This window comes from Gorilla gorilla, chromosome 9 (genome assembly GCF_029281585.2).
Source record: "Gorilla gorilla gorilla isolate KB3781 chromosome 9, NHGRI_mGorGor1-v2.1_pri, whole genome shotgun sequence".
NCBI lineage: Eukaryota > Metazoa > Chordata > Mammalia > Primates > Hominidae > Gorilla > Gorilla gorilla.
This window is the reverse complement of record NC_073233.2, coordinates 44,075,217-44,089,375: the sequence shown is the minus strand read 5'-3', so window position 1 is coordinate 44,089,375 and position 14,159 is coordinate 44,075,217. Positions and strand designations below refer to the sequence as shown.

The 14,159-nt window shown below is 34.9% G+C and overlaps 1 pseudogene; it reads right to left on the bottom strand.

The window, feature by feature from the left end:
* Positions 1–2,164: 2,164 nt before the first annotated feature.
* Positions 2,165–14,159, bottom strand: part of LOC129525534 (large ribosomal subunit protein eL8-like) — a 106,808-nt pseudogene continuing 94,813 nt past the window's right edge.

Below are 14,159 nucleotides of genomic sequence, written 5' to 3'. Positions count from 1 at the left end.
CGCTTTTACACGGTTGATGGGAGTGTACATTAGTTCAACCACTGTGGAAGACAGTGTGGCGAATCCTCAAGGATCTAGAACTAGGAATACCATTTGACCCAGGATTCCCATTACTGGGTATATACCAAAACGATTATAAATCATTCTACAATAAAGACACATATGTTTATTGCAACACTGTTAACAATAGCAAAGACTTGGAACCAACCCAAATGCCCATCAATGATAGACTGAGTAAAGAAAATGTGGCACATATACAACAAGGAATACTATGCAGCCATAAAAAGAACGAGTTCATGTGCTTTGCAGGGACATGAATGAAGCTGGAAACCATCATTCTCAGCAAACTAACACAGGAACAGAAAACCAAGCACCACATGTTCTCACTTATAAGTGGGAGTTGAACAATGAGAACACATGGACACAGGAAGGGGAACATCACACACCGGGGCCTGTCACGAGGTGAGGGGCTAGGAGAGGGATGGCATTAGGAGAAATATCTAATGTAGATGACAGGTTGATGGGTGCAACAAACCACCCTGGTACCTGTATAACTATGTAACAAAACTGCACGTTCTTCACATGCATCCCAGAACTTAAAGTATAATAATAATAATAATAATAATAACTTGTTTACATAGAAGTACTGCTTTGATGATTGTATAAAACAAAATAGCTACAGTCTAGTATGGTTTGTAGAAGAGTATTTCTTAAACTTCTTTATGCATTCAAACCACCAGGGAATTTTGGCAAAATGTTGATTTTTGATTCAGTATGTGCAAAGTGGGGCCCAAGAGCCTGCATTTCTAAGAAGTTCCTTCATGGTCCTTTGACTGCTCTTTTGGTTGCAAAGTCCTAGAAGTTTCTCATTAAGTAATTTCTATTCTACCTTAATAATAATTGTTTTCTTTGATTGGCCAATACATTCTCATTTTATTGAAAGGGGTTCTGGAAATGCCACCCCAAGATATGCTGCTGTGGTACACTGATTACTTAAACTGAGCGTGCCTGGAAAACAGCCAACACAGAGAGGGCCTTTCTCTGAACTTCCTTTATTTGCCTAATGATGTGTCCTCTAAAAGGAAGTAAGTTATTATCAATCTCCTGCTCAGGAATCACATCAACCAGCAAAGATTAATTCAGACCATAAGAGGGAAAACTGGAGGTCAGCACCATCCCCAGACAGAATTTTTCACAGGCTATCATCTATTTTTTTCTGGGGGCTCATTTATCTTTCTCTGAGATCGTTCACTCTCCCTTAAATTACTGATATTTCTCCTCCCCTCTCCCCTATAAAGAGGGTTTTTAAGCTTCCAGATCTCACAGGGTTTTTGAATGTTCACTTTTCTTTTCTGTGATGTCCCTGTGCGCATATTTGTATACATTTTTGCCTGTTAATCTGCCTACTCTCAGTTTATCTGATGGGGCCAGTTATCAAATCCTCAGAAGATAGAGGAAAAGATTTCCCTCCTCTATACTTTATAAAAAATAACAAACTCTTTCATTTTTATATTAGTAATCCATTACTCTTAGAAGTGTATTTTCTTTTCCTTTTTTGTTATTTTATTAGTTTATTTTAAAATGTATGTATTTAAGATGCACATGATGTTTTGATATATGTATACACAGTGAAATGATTACTACAGTGAACAAAATTATATATACATATGTGTGTGTGTATATCTCCTGGTGTGTGTGTGTGTGTGTGTGTGTGTGTGTAATGAGAGCACTTGTAATCTACTCTTCTAGCAAATTTCTAGTGTAAAATAGTTTAATTAACCATAGTCAGCATGCTGTACTTCAGATGTTTAGAATTATTCATCCTACATGATTGAAACTTTGTACCTTTTTAACCAACATTTTCCAGTTTCCCCCACCTCTCTACTCCTGGCAACCACTATGCTACTCTCTAGCTCTATGAATTTGACTTTTTAAGGTTCTTCATGCAGTATATTTCTTTCTGTTTCTGGCTTATTTCACTTAGCATAATGTCCCCCTTGTTCATCCATGTTGTTGCAAATGGCAGGATTTTCTTCTTTTTAAAGGCTGAATAGTATTCACATTTATGTGTGTATGCATATCACATTTTAAGAAAAGAATTTTTCTTGTTTTATGAGCATAAAACTCAATAGCATACATTTCACCCAGTTCGGTGGCAAGTTCTTTAGCCTTTGCCATTTCCAGGTTGGCAATGCAAGCCACAGATTTTGTACCCAGGATATTTCCTTCCCAGAGAGGATGATACTTCATCATATCTGTCCTTGTCATCGGTCGTGATAGCTTCCACCAGCTTAGCCAGAGCTCCTTTTTCTTTCGGGGTAACCTGTGTGAAGGCAATGGTAGTGCAGGTCTTTCTGTGTACTAGAGTCCAGTTTGGCCTTCCCATAGTTAATGCAATGGAACCACCCATCTTCTGACACAGGGCAGATACATCCAGCTCTGTGGGATCTGTGTCATGTGCAGTCACCACCAGCTGAGCCTTCTTGTTCTCCACCAAAGTGGTGTCAGTGCCAATCTCTGCTTCAAGAATAGGAGGTCTCTTAGTGGGACATCCTGTTTACCAGCAGCTTTCTTTTCAGCCTGAGCTAACAACCTCTGCTTGTTCTCATGCTTTGTGTCTGGTCTGTACTTGTGTGCCAGCTTAAGCAGTTGAGCCCTTGTTTAGCAGCTCAAGGCCTGGGTGAACTGGTTAATTGCAAGAGCCACTTTCAGCCTCATTTAGAAAGTAGCCCTTTTCCAGGGCAACTGGACATAGCAGTGCCATATCACAAGGTGGGCAAGGTCCCTTTTGGGCAGTTTGTCCCGTCCAAGGCCAAAATTCTTAGGTCTTTTCTCTAAGAGATTTACCACCTTCTTGGTCTGCTGCTTCTTCACAACAGCAGGAGCTGGAATCCCCTTCTTTTCCTTGCCCTTCTTTCCTGTTGGCATCTTGAGCGACTGAAGGAGAGACTATACCATATATTCTTTGTCCCTTTATCTGTTGATGGGCACTTAGGTTGTCTCTATACCTCAGCTATGGTGAATAATATTGCAATGATCGTAGGAATGCAGATACCTCTTTGAAGTACTGATTTCATTTCCTTGGGTGTATATTCAGAAGGGAGATTGCTGGTAGTTCTGTTTTTAATTTTTTAAGGAAACTTCATACTATTTTTAATAAGGGCTGTATGAATTTACGTTTTGCCAATGATGTACAAGGATTGTCTTTTCTCCACTTTCACCAATAATTATCTCTTTTTGATGATAGTCATCATAACAGGTATGGGATGATATTTCCTTGAGGTTTTGATTTACATGTACCTGATGATTAGAGATATTTAATATCCTTTCATATACCTCTTGGCCATGTTTTATGTCGTCTTTGTAAATATGTCTATTTAGGTCTTTTGCTCATTTTTAATTTATGTATTTTTTTTGCTATTGAATTGTGCTTCTTATATAGTTTGGATATTAACCCTTTATCAGATATCTGGTTTGCAAATATTTCCTTCCGTCCATAAGTTGGTTGTCTTTTCATTTTATGATTGCTTCCTTTGCTATGCAGAAGATTTTCAGTTTGATGTAAAACAGCTTGTTTTGATTTTCTTTTTTTCTGTTGTTGCCTGAGCTTCTGGTGTGATATCCAAAACACCATTGTCTGTCAAGGAGCCAATGTCAAGGAGCTTTTCCTGTGTGTTTTCTTCAAGGAGTTTTATGGTTTCAGGTCATACTCTTAGGTCTTTAATCCATTTTGAGTTGTTTTGGAGTACTTTAGATCTCAGATCTCACAAATGAGCTGATGTGTCAAGACTCAATCATGGAGTAAAAATACAAATGTCAGGAAAAAATTTTGCTACATGTGACCCAACTGCTAAACAAACAAACAAACAAAAAACTATGTTTTTAAAAGTGTAAATAAGATTTCGATAAGTATGAGACAGAAACAGAGATCTGAATATGTTCTAATGTTATCAATTGCTGGAAGGGTTTACAAACCTTAGGAAATTTGGCAGAGGCAAAGACAGATTGACGTTGCTTTAGTTGTTCAGATTTTTTGTTTATTTTAAGATACTATCTGCACACAACAGTGCCAGAAACAATATGGAAATTGACAGAACATTAAATCCCCTTTAGAGGAAAACTGATAAGCTACAGGCAGAGGAATGCTGAGAGACAGATGAAGGGACTTTAGGTAATCAGAGCAAAAATTGCTGCCTGATGGGATCCCAGCAGCAAGAACTTCATTTTGTAAAATACTTGATGACTTTTTATGGTGTTATAGCATTTGGGCTTTATGTTGTATGATATTCACCCAGTGACAGGCTGACCCTCTTCTCCTCCAATAAGTTATCTGTTCTCCCTAGAAGAGTAATTCTGTTGCTGTCTTGCCAAAGATGAACTCATGAATCAGTGATGTGGGCAGAGGTGGCATCCCAGATAGCATTCTGAAAAATCCATAAATTCTTTAAGAAAGATCTTTTCTCTACTGCTGTCGGGTGCTATTATTCCTAAATCACACAATTCTATTTGGAATCTTGAGGTGGTCTGGAAAAGTGCCCTAAGGAGCTAAAAGAAGAGAAAACTATGAAAACAAAAGGGCCAGAGAGATAGGATATTTTATTATTGCACAAAGGTCAAGAAGAAAGATGTAGGGCATGTCACTTTCAGTAACAATTTAAAACACTACAATTTAATTTATATCTGAGCTGTATTACACTGTCAATGAGATACAAAGTTTTAGGATCAATGAGCAATATGTTCTAAGTCAATTTTAAATTTCATTGAACGAAGACCCTCAAATTGGAAAAAAAAGAGAGATAGAGAGAGAGAGAGAGAGACAGAAAAAAGACTTTGTGGAATCTGAGTCCCAATATTTTGAAGAACAGAATGGCCTGCATATGCAAGTTATGTCGTATGCATATAAACAAGGATAACTAGTTCTCTATTACCTAAAGACTCTTCTCATAAGTATCTTATGTCTAAAGTAGAGTATCTTTAAATTTGGACAAAGATTCACTCATATATATCCTTGCATGCTTGGCTCCTGACCTTGTCACAGACACGTAATTGTTGGTCAGCAGAGAGTATATTAAACAGAAAAATCAGTGATTTTAAGTGTAGTGTAGAGTGGACTGTATGAATTTATATTTGGCAAGATAAATCATTAGGAGAATTAAAAAGAAATACTATGTAAGGTTTTTGCTTCCTTTTATGTTTTCCTTTCCTATGGGCAAAAGTTTTCCTTTAATTTGTGATGGTAAATAGCTAGTTGTCCTCACTGGACTTTCTTTTGAAATACTTAAGAAAACACTGCACAGTATTAACCATAAAACTTGTGAAAACTAAGACTATCTGTAAGAGAATTTCCGATGTCTAGGATGTTTTACCCTAATTACTATACTTAAGCTACAAACCCTGTTAAGGTCAGTCCTTTCCAAGAACAACTCATAGTCATTGATTAGATTTTATCTCTTCTTTTTCTTTATTAATTCAGTCAGTTAACAAACAAAGCAATATGCCAAGTTGGTGATACAATTATGATTAGTTGGAATAATGGAAGGAGGGTAATGAAAGGGATAATGAAAGGGATCTTTAAGAGTGCTGTTAGAATGCAAACATATTGCAAGCTAAGATAACTGGTATTTTGGACAAATAACAATATTGTATTTAATAGTGAAACAAACTAGATGCATTTTTATTAATATGAGGGAAAATAAGGCATTCATAATATCACTATTTAACAAATCTGGGAGTATTCCTTGACAATTAAATAGGATAAGAAAAGTATTTCTAAGATTTAAGTAACTATTATTTATAGAATACTTATTATCAAATTGAAAGTCTAATGAATATGTTTTGAAACAGTTTTAAATCTCCAGTAAATGTATTTAGCAATATGAGTAGTAACAAAATAAATATAAAATAAAATAAAAATAAATAGCTATAGTGTTTCTGTGCCATACCATATAATATATCATCAAATAAAAACAGCATTTTAAGAGCAATGAAATAATAAAATTTCTAGGAAGAAAGCTACACACACACACACACACACTCACACACACACATTCACACACACACTTACACACACATTGATTATATGAAGAAAACTATACTATGTTAATGAATGGCATTAAAAAGGAAGACAGACACATTGTGAATCATTACCTAGAAAACAGAGAGAGGCAATAATGAGAGAGCAAAGGAAGAAGAAACTAGAACTCTTTTTGATAGTTCGCCTTTAAGAATATTTCAATCAATAGGTGCATACCTGCAAAATTTCCCCAGGTTTGGTCTCACCCCTTTCCCCTAAATAAAGTTATTCACTTTTTGGCATTTATTGATGGTGGCGCTATCTCCCCATTCTTTTATTTCAGCTGTAATATCTAGGAATGTTTTGCCAAATACCAATATTCCAAATTGTTATAATAATTTCTAGGGTGCCTGTTGTAGGAGATGGGAGAATTATAAAGATCTGTTATGGTTTTCTTTTGGTTCCAAGGGACAAACATCTGAGCATAATAAAATTATGAGAAATATCAATTCTTGGATTTCTTTCTCCTCTCCTTGTCTCACCCACTCTCCAGATATTTTTACTTAGAGACAATCAAGGCTACCTGAAATTCAGTGAGTCATTTTTAAATATTGAGGACTACCAAGAAGCCAGCATACTAAAGTTGAAAAAGGAAAATGAGATTGGAATAAATAATAAAGTAGGTGAGGGAAATTATTTAGTTACTCAGTGTGGTCAGTTGGGCTACCTTCTCAGACCAATAATGAGAAATTGGTTGCGTGCTTTTATCTTGCCTGAACCAGAAGGAAAGATCAGCAATACAAGCAGCCAGATATCAAAATCAGAAAAATAAATGACTCCATGCTCATGCTAATAGTAAAGACATATGAAAAAATCTGCCTAGGATCATTCTGAGCTCATGATGATTCATAGTAGAGATCCAGAAGATAAAATTGTATCCCATTGTGTTTGAGAACTTACGGAGAAAATGTATAATAGTTGTGTTTCATTCAAGAGAATTGTAGGGCCTGAATGCATTTTTTCTTGTCTATATTATAACGTATAAACTCAATATTTCCTAGAAATTCAGCACAAATTCCTAGGCTACTGGTTTGGGCTCTGGGTAATATAATCTACCCTTTTATAACACCCTGGGCATGATCATTTAATTTGAGAGTGATACATAGATATTGAAGGACAGCTCCTATGATCAAGTGACTGAAGTGCAGCATTTATATAAGATGTTGAGAGTGTGCTGTTCTCTGGCCTTCAGAGGCAATAAATGTGGTGCAGCTAGCAACCTTGCTGACTACAGCCTGCTCTTAATATAAATTTTATCATAGTTTCAACCTTTATGTTGATTATGTAAACTAATCAAAATATTTCCAATACAATATTTTCCTGTTTTATTTATCCAGAGTTAATTTCTACTGTTGGCAGACAAGAATTGGCATATAATTCATGTGTATTTATGTGCAAATTTTGTGTCCATTCTAGTTAAAATTCCAAATAAAGCAAAAATACAAATTGTCAACAATATTGTTAAATATTATTCTAGAAATGTGGATCCATTAAGATCACTTGATATAAAAAAGAAGGATAATTTTTGTGATAAAAGCATACCATTATTATTTGTAGATGATATAATTATATAATTAGAAAACTCAGATAATCAACTTAAAATTTATATAAAAAATTTTTAAAATATGAGACAGATATTAGTAACATATATAAAAATCAAATAAAGAATGAATAGCCCAATCAGAAGACAAAATGGAAACAAATATTTCACATACATAACAGAAGAAAATATTCTAATGCCTAACAAAATACGCTTGGGTTTTCCCAATGAGAAATATAAAGTGAATAAAATAAAATGAAACAAAACAAAACAAATACAAACAAAATCTACCAAACTTTACTGGGAGACGTTTATGACCTGAAAAAATATCAGAAGTTTGATATGGGTATTAATTGCTGCATAATAAACCATCTTAAATTAAGTGGCTTAACAATAACCACAGATTCTGTGGTGAGGATTTTAGATGGTACAACAGGGATGACTAGTCTCTCCTCTCCACTATATCTGGAGCTTCAGTTAGAAAAACTCAGAATCTTGTGTTGACTCAAGCAGGTGTGGGCTGAAATTATCTAAAGGTGTATTCATTCATATGTCTGTCATATGTCTGGTAACTGGGATGGAAGAATGCAACGTTTAGGTTGCCAGCGTCTAGTATTGTCAACCAAAGCACCTACACATGGCTTTTTTGTGTTTGACTTGTATTTCCCTGTGTCTGGATCCTAAGAGAAAACATCCCCCAAGGAAAGGCTGTAGCCAAGAGCAAGGTGGAAGCTGCATGGTCTTTTCTGGGTCAACCTAAAAGTCACACAGGATCACATCTGGCACATTCTATCTGTTACAGAAAAGGCACTCTCTCCAGCCTAGACTCAAGAAGAGAGGAATGAGACATTGTCTCTTAAAGGGAAAATGGCAAGGTCACACTGCAGAAGATCAAGTGGAATGGGAGATATTGTTGACTATCTTTACAGGATACAATCTGCTACAGATACAAATACAAAATATTTATTTATCCAATGTGAAACCAAATTAAAAATGATACAAACAATCCATCTGGATTGATTTCCTTGATTTTCAGATACTTTAGGTATATTATCAATTTGATACCAGTTTTTCTAGAGAATATGCATTGCAATCATGATATGTAGTCCACTGCAGGAAAGTTAAATTTAGATATTCATTTCCAATTTATTTTGTGGCCGGAAATGTCAGCTAATGCCTTATAAATATAATTTGATTATATCTCACTGCAATCCAGTGAGTCCATAATATCCTGATTTTACAAATAAGAAAACTGAGGTATCAATCAGATGGTAAAATGTATAGTAAACTTATAAAAATAAAAATGCCATATCAGTGCATAGATATTATAATAAAAATAAAGGTTGTACCCAAACAAATTTTACATAAATATTTCTCTCTCTGTCTCCCTCTCTGTCTCTCTCCTCCTCTCTTATTCTGTGTGTGTGTGTGTGTGTGTGTGTGTGTGTGTGTGTAAAGTCTAAAGATGGTTTGGTTTATTCAACAAATGGATCTATAAAATTAACTAAATTAATCTGGGTGAAACACTGTCAGCACATTTTTTGGCACTGTTTTGTAAAATTTTAATTTTAGAATAGTTGTAGAATTACAGAAAAAGTGAAGATTATACAAAGAGTTTCCTTTCACCCCACATCTGGATTTTCTTTAACAAACATCTCACACAAATGTAGTAGCATAGTCATTATTAATAAAACAATATTTTTCCCTTCCCGTGTCCAGTGATCTCATTGTTCAATTCCCACCTATGAGTGAGAATATGCGGTGTTTGGTTTTTTGTTCTTACTCTGGGGACTGTTGTGGGGTGGGGGAGGGGGGAGGGATAGTATTGGGAGATATACCTAATGCTAGATGACGAGTTAGTGGGTGCAGCGCATCAGCATGGCACATGTATACATATGTAACTAACCTGCACAATGTGCACATGTACCCTAGAACTTAAACTATAATTTTAAAAAAAAGACATTAAAAAAATAAATAAAACAATATTTTTAAATGATTATGAATTAAAGTCTACATGTTATTTATTTTTTTAGTGTTTGCTTAATGCCCTTTTTATCTTCCAGGATACCATCTAGGGTACATTACATTTAGTCACCATATTATCTTGGGCTGTTTGCTGTAAAAATTTCTCATACTGCCCTGTTTTTTGAAAAACAGTCTTGAAGTTTACTCATCAAGTACTTTGTAGAGCATTCTTCAATTCAAATTTGTCTGATGTTTCTCTCATGATTAAACTGGAGTTTGGTTTTTGGGAGGAAGACCTCAGCTGTGAAGGGTCATTTTCATGACATCATATTAAGGGTACATACTATTGAGGTGGGAGATCAACAGGACTTGATTTCCAAGCACTGGTTACGGCCCCACTTGTGACCCCCCTGATCAGAGCAGTATCTGGTCTAAACAGGGTATAGTGAGGAACCCAGCCCAAACCAGCAGACAGCAAGGAAAAATAACCTCTAGTTGCCCTTACTGCTTATTAGCATAGACACTCTGTCTGGCACCATAATAGTTTACAAATGCCATTGCAACAGGACATGGCAGTGGTCCAGAAGTTACCTTATATGGTTCCAGGAACTCTGCCCCTTTTCTAGAAAGTTCTAAATGACCTGCCTCTTAATTAGCATGTAATTAAAGTTGGTATAAATATAGCTGCCAACAGCCCATATGATGCTACTCTGGGCACACTGCCCATGGGGTAGCCCTGTTATGCAAGGATTGGTATATCTGTTGCTGCTGTACACTGCAGCTTTCATAAATGTTGCTGTCCAGTACCAATGGCTCACCCTTGAATTCTTTCCTGGGCACAGTCAAGAACCCCCCCAGGCTAAGCCCTAATTTTGAGGCTCACCTGTCCTGCATCACTATCAATATGACTTATAACTATTGATGCTAATGTTGATCACCTGGCTAAAACAGTGTATATTAGGATTTTCCATTCTAAACTTAGTCTTTTCCTACTTTTTAGTACTGTATTCTTTTGAAGGAAATCAATGTGAGTAGCTCACACTAATGGAGTGGGGAATTATGCTCCATCATGTTGAGGATGAAGTACCTATATATATTATTTGTAATTTTTCAGTGTATAAGATTTGTCTATTCACCCTCATTTAGTTATTTGGTTATTTATAAGTATAGACTCATGGATATTTATTTTATACTTCAAATCATAATCCAATACTGTTTTATTTGTTGTATTGTTCAAATCGTCCCAGTTTGGGGCTCTGGAATTTCAGCTGACTTCTGTATCCATTTAACCGATCCCAATGTTTTTGGAATTTTTAAGCATTTTGTTTTATTTCTATGAGAGGCTCCAGTCATTTTGTTTATTTCCTATTCCAATCCTAGAATCAGCCATTTACCTAGGGAGTTCTGCATCCTTTCAATGGACAATGGTATTAGAAACCAAGGTTTGGGTGCCTAGGTCATTCTTTTAACTTTTATGTTGAGGTAGTTAGTAACTCACAATAAAAGTATAGAAATAACACAGAGTTCCTGTGTACCATTCATAAAGTCTCCCTCCATAGTAACACATTACAAGACTATAAAACATTATCATAACCATAAAACTATATTACTTATATTTCTTATTGAATCTTGTAGAATAAATAAATAATACTTTTATTATTGAAGTTTTTTTCTGATGTCCACTTGGTCAAGAATAAGCAAAAAATGTGAATAGAAGATATAGTATTATCTCTTAAAGCTTAGTCAGTGGTAAGACAGATGAATATCAGCCACTGGAATGTTCTGAGAAACTAAGGATGCCATTGGCTCTCCATTATCACTGGAGATTGATAATAATTATACTGTCTACTTTTTATCAGAATCTGCTTTCTCCTTCTCTCTCCTCCCCACTCTCTCTGTCTCTTCAAATTTCTGTTTCTGATTTTTCTTGCTCATATACACCAGACATCTTATATCAATCCATAACTCCATCCTCACAAAGAGATTGGTTATATTTAAAACTCAACTTTGAAGGGAGAAAGGAATAGGAAATAATTCAGGAAATATGAAAGAAGGGAAGCCTTTGAGATAGAATAAGAGATTCTATTATTAAAAATTGGTCAGGTATTAATGAACAAGACAATTACCTGGATTCAGACAAGCTAGGTCAAACACAAATTAGACTGCCAGGTCGTCCTTTTTTTGGGGAGATGGGTATCTGAAAGGGAGATATATTATAGTTTTGTATTTGCTCACAATAATTCTTCCTCAAAATACATTATTTCATTAATACAGCAAGTTCACAAGAGTTTTCAGTGTCCTCAAGGGTCACAGGCCGTCTTTCCCCTCTCAAAAACCTCATTATATGGAGGGAACAGCCTCTCTATTTACCATCTGTCTATTATCTTTCTATCTATCTATCTATCTATCATCTATCTATCTATCTATCTATCATCTATCTATCTATCTATCTATCATTTTTCCTTGATGGTTAATTTAATTGAAAAAATCTTATAAAATTTATTTGACATGACATTGATTATTCTGATGCTCTATGGCAAATTTTCTTGGCTGAGAATACCAAGGAAAAACTGGAGATTATTTCTAGAAGAAAAAAAGCAAATTAAAAAGCAAGGACAGAAGAAAAAACCTCATATAAACTGTTTCTATATGCCCATTTGTACCTATGAGACAATGTCAATTCTACATTGTATAGGATTTTCAATTTTGAGGAAAACTCTCTCTCTTCAAGTAGACATCAAGATGATAGCAACAGCATCTTTCAGGGGCATACCCAACCCTCCTGCATATAGATCCCTGGCTTGATGACAAAATGATGAGACTACATTAATCACACGCTAACCAGCCAGAAAATAAGAAGTGCACAATAAGAAGTTATCTTGAAAAAGAATCAGCCACAAGTTTAAAGGGATAGTAACTTTCACCAGCTTTAAAACTTTTATGCAAATCCCTTGTATTCTATGTTTAAACAAATCCAGTTTTTCACTCTAAGTATTTAATGCAGAAGTACTTATTATAATAACTTACATTTAATACTAGATTTTTTAATTTTCCAAATTTATTCAAGGATATGTAATAAAAACCCTATTTGTATGCATTTTTCTTCTGAAGACAGAGTGGCACTTGACAGATTGTATGTCTTTGTCACTGCCTAGAGTAACTGAGTTAAAAATAGCTAATGATAGAAGAGATAATAGAACTCCCATATTTTCATTATAATTAGATATTAACCTAGTCATTCCTTGCCTTCCTTATCCACAACATTTAAAACTTCAAGAGCAATCCCTGCTAAAAAAATGAGGAGTAAAATCAAATGAGAAATCCAAAGCCACATGTTTTCATCCCAGGCTGTGATATGTCATCATGCGTTACAGCTATCATTTATGAGTAAACACTAAATTAAATACCAGATAATGGAATTACAATGGTTTATTAATGATGGATAATATTTATCTGAAAAATTTAAAAGCTTCTAAAACAAGGTCTTTTATTTTAAAATATCTTTTTTGTTATTGTTGACAAAAAGAGTAAACTGAAATCTATCATGGAAGGAAAGCACTCTTAATTACAAAAGCCCTTTTTATTTGATATGATCAGTTCTGCAGACATATGTAAGCAGAGATAAGAAATGATAGATAATAACTGACAAATATGTAATGTTTCCCTGAAGAGAGAGGTGACTGAAAACGATTTTTTAATGTTACCGTGATAGATTTCTACCAGTTAGTTTTGTACACTTATTTCCTCCAGTCTATCTCCAAAGGTGAGCAAAGAAAAAAGCCTCCATATTTCAGTAGGTGATCACCTGAAATAAATTTACCGAAACAGCTTTAAAAAGTGGGAAAGCTTTATAAAGCAATTAAAATGACACCATTGGCTAGATTCTTGACTTTCCTACCATGATAGCATAATTATCTTTCCTTTTTTTTTTCTGTTCTTGTATTCGTGTATGTGAAATTCTATGCCATGCATCTTGAATTCTCAGGATATCAGAAATCTGATGACCTGAGTTTTAGCTTCCCCCCTAACACTCTCTGGCACTGGGAGCAGAACATCTTCTTCCTCTTGCTTAATATTTTCTTCTTGTCAAATTGCTTCAAGTCTCTTATTTTCTGATTCTACCCATGTAAGATATAAACAATGTATCTAGCTGTTAATCATAATTTCTCCAAAAGAATAAACAAACAAACACAAACCTTTTTTCACACAAGATATTAGCATATGGAAGAGCAGGTGGAATACAGTGAGTTGTTTTACCCTTGCTGGTGGAAAGTGTATGTTTCAAAAACTGTTTGGAAAAAAATTTTTTTTCTACTTTCCATGATGGATGTCAAATTGTATTTCTCTGTCTATGAACATTTCTTACTGAATTTCAATTAGAGGAATAAGAGTAACAAAATCAAGGAACAGTGATAGTAAATTCTCCTCCTAAACACTACCATCTACTTCCCCATTACTACATTTTATTTCTCTCTATAAAAACAGAAGTGGCTGTCAATGTATAACTCCACAAAAAGCTTCTACCACCAAGGAAACCTCATAGGGTTAAAAACTCTGTGTCAAGAATCAGGGTCAAAGGCA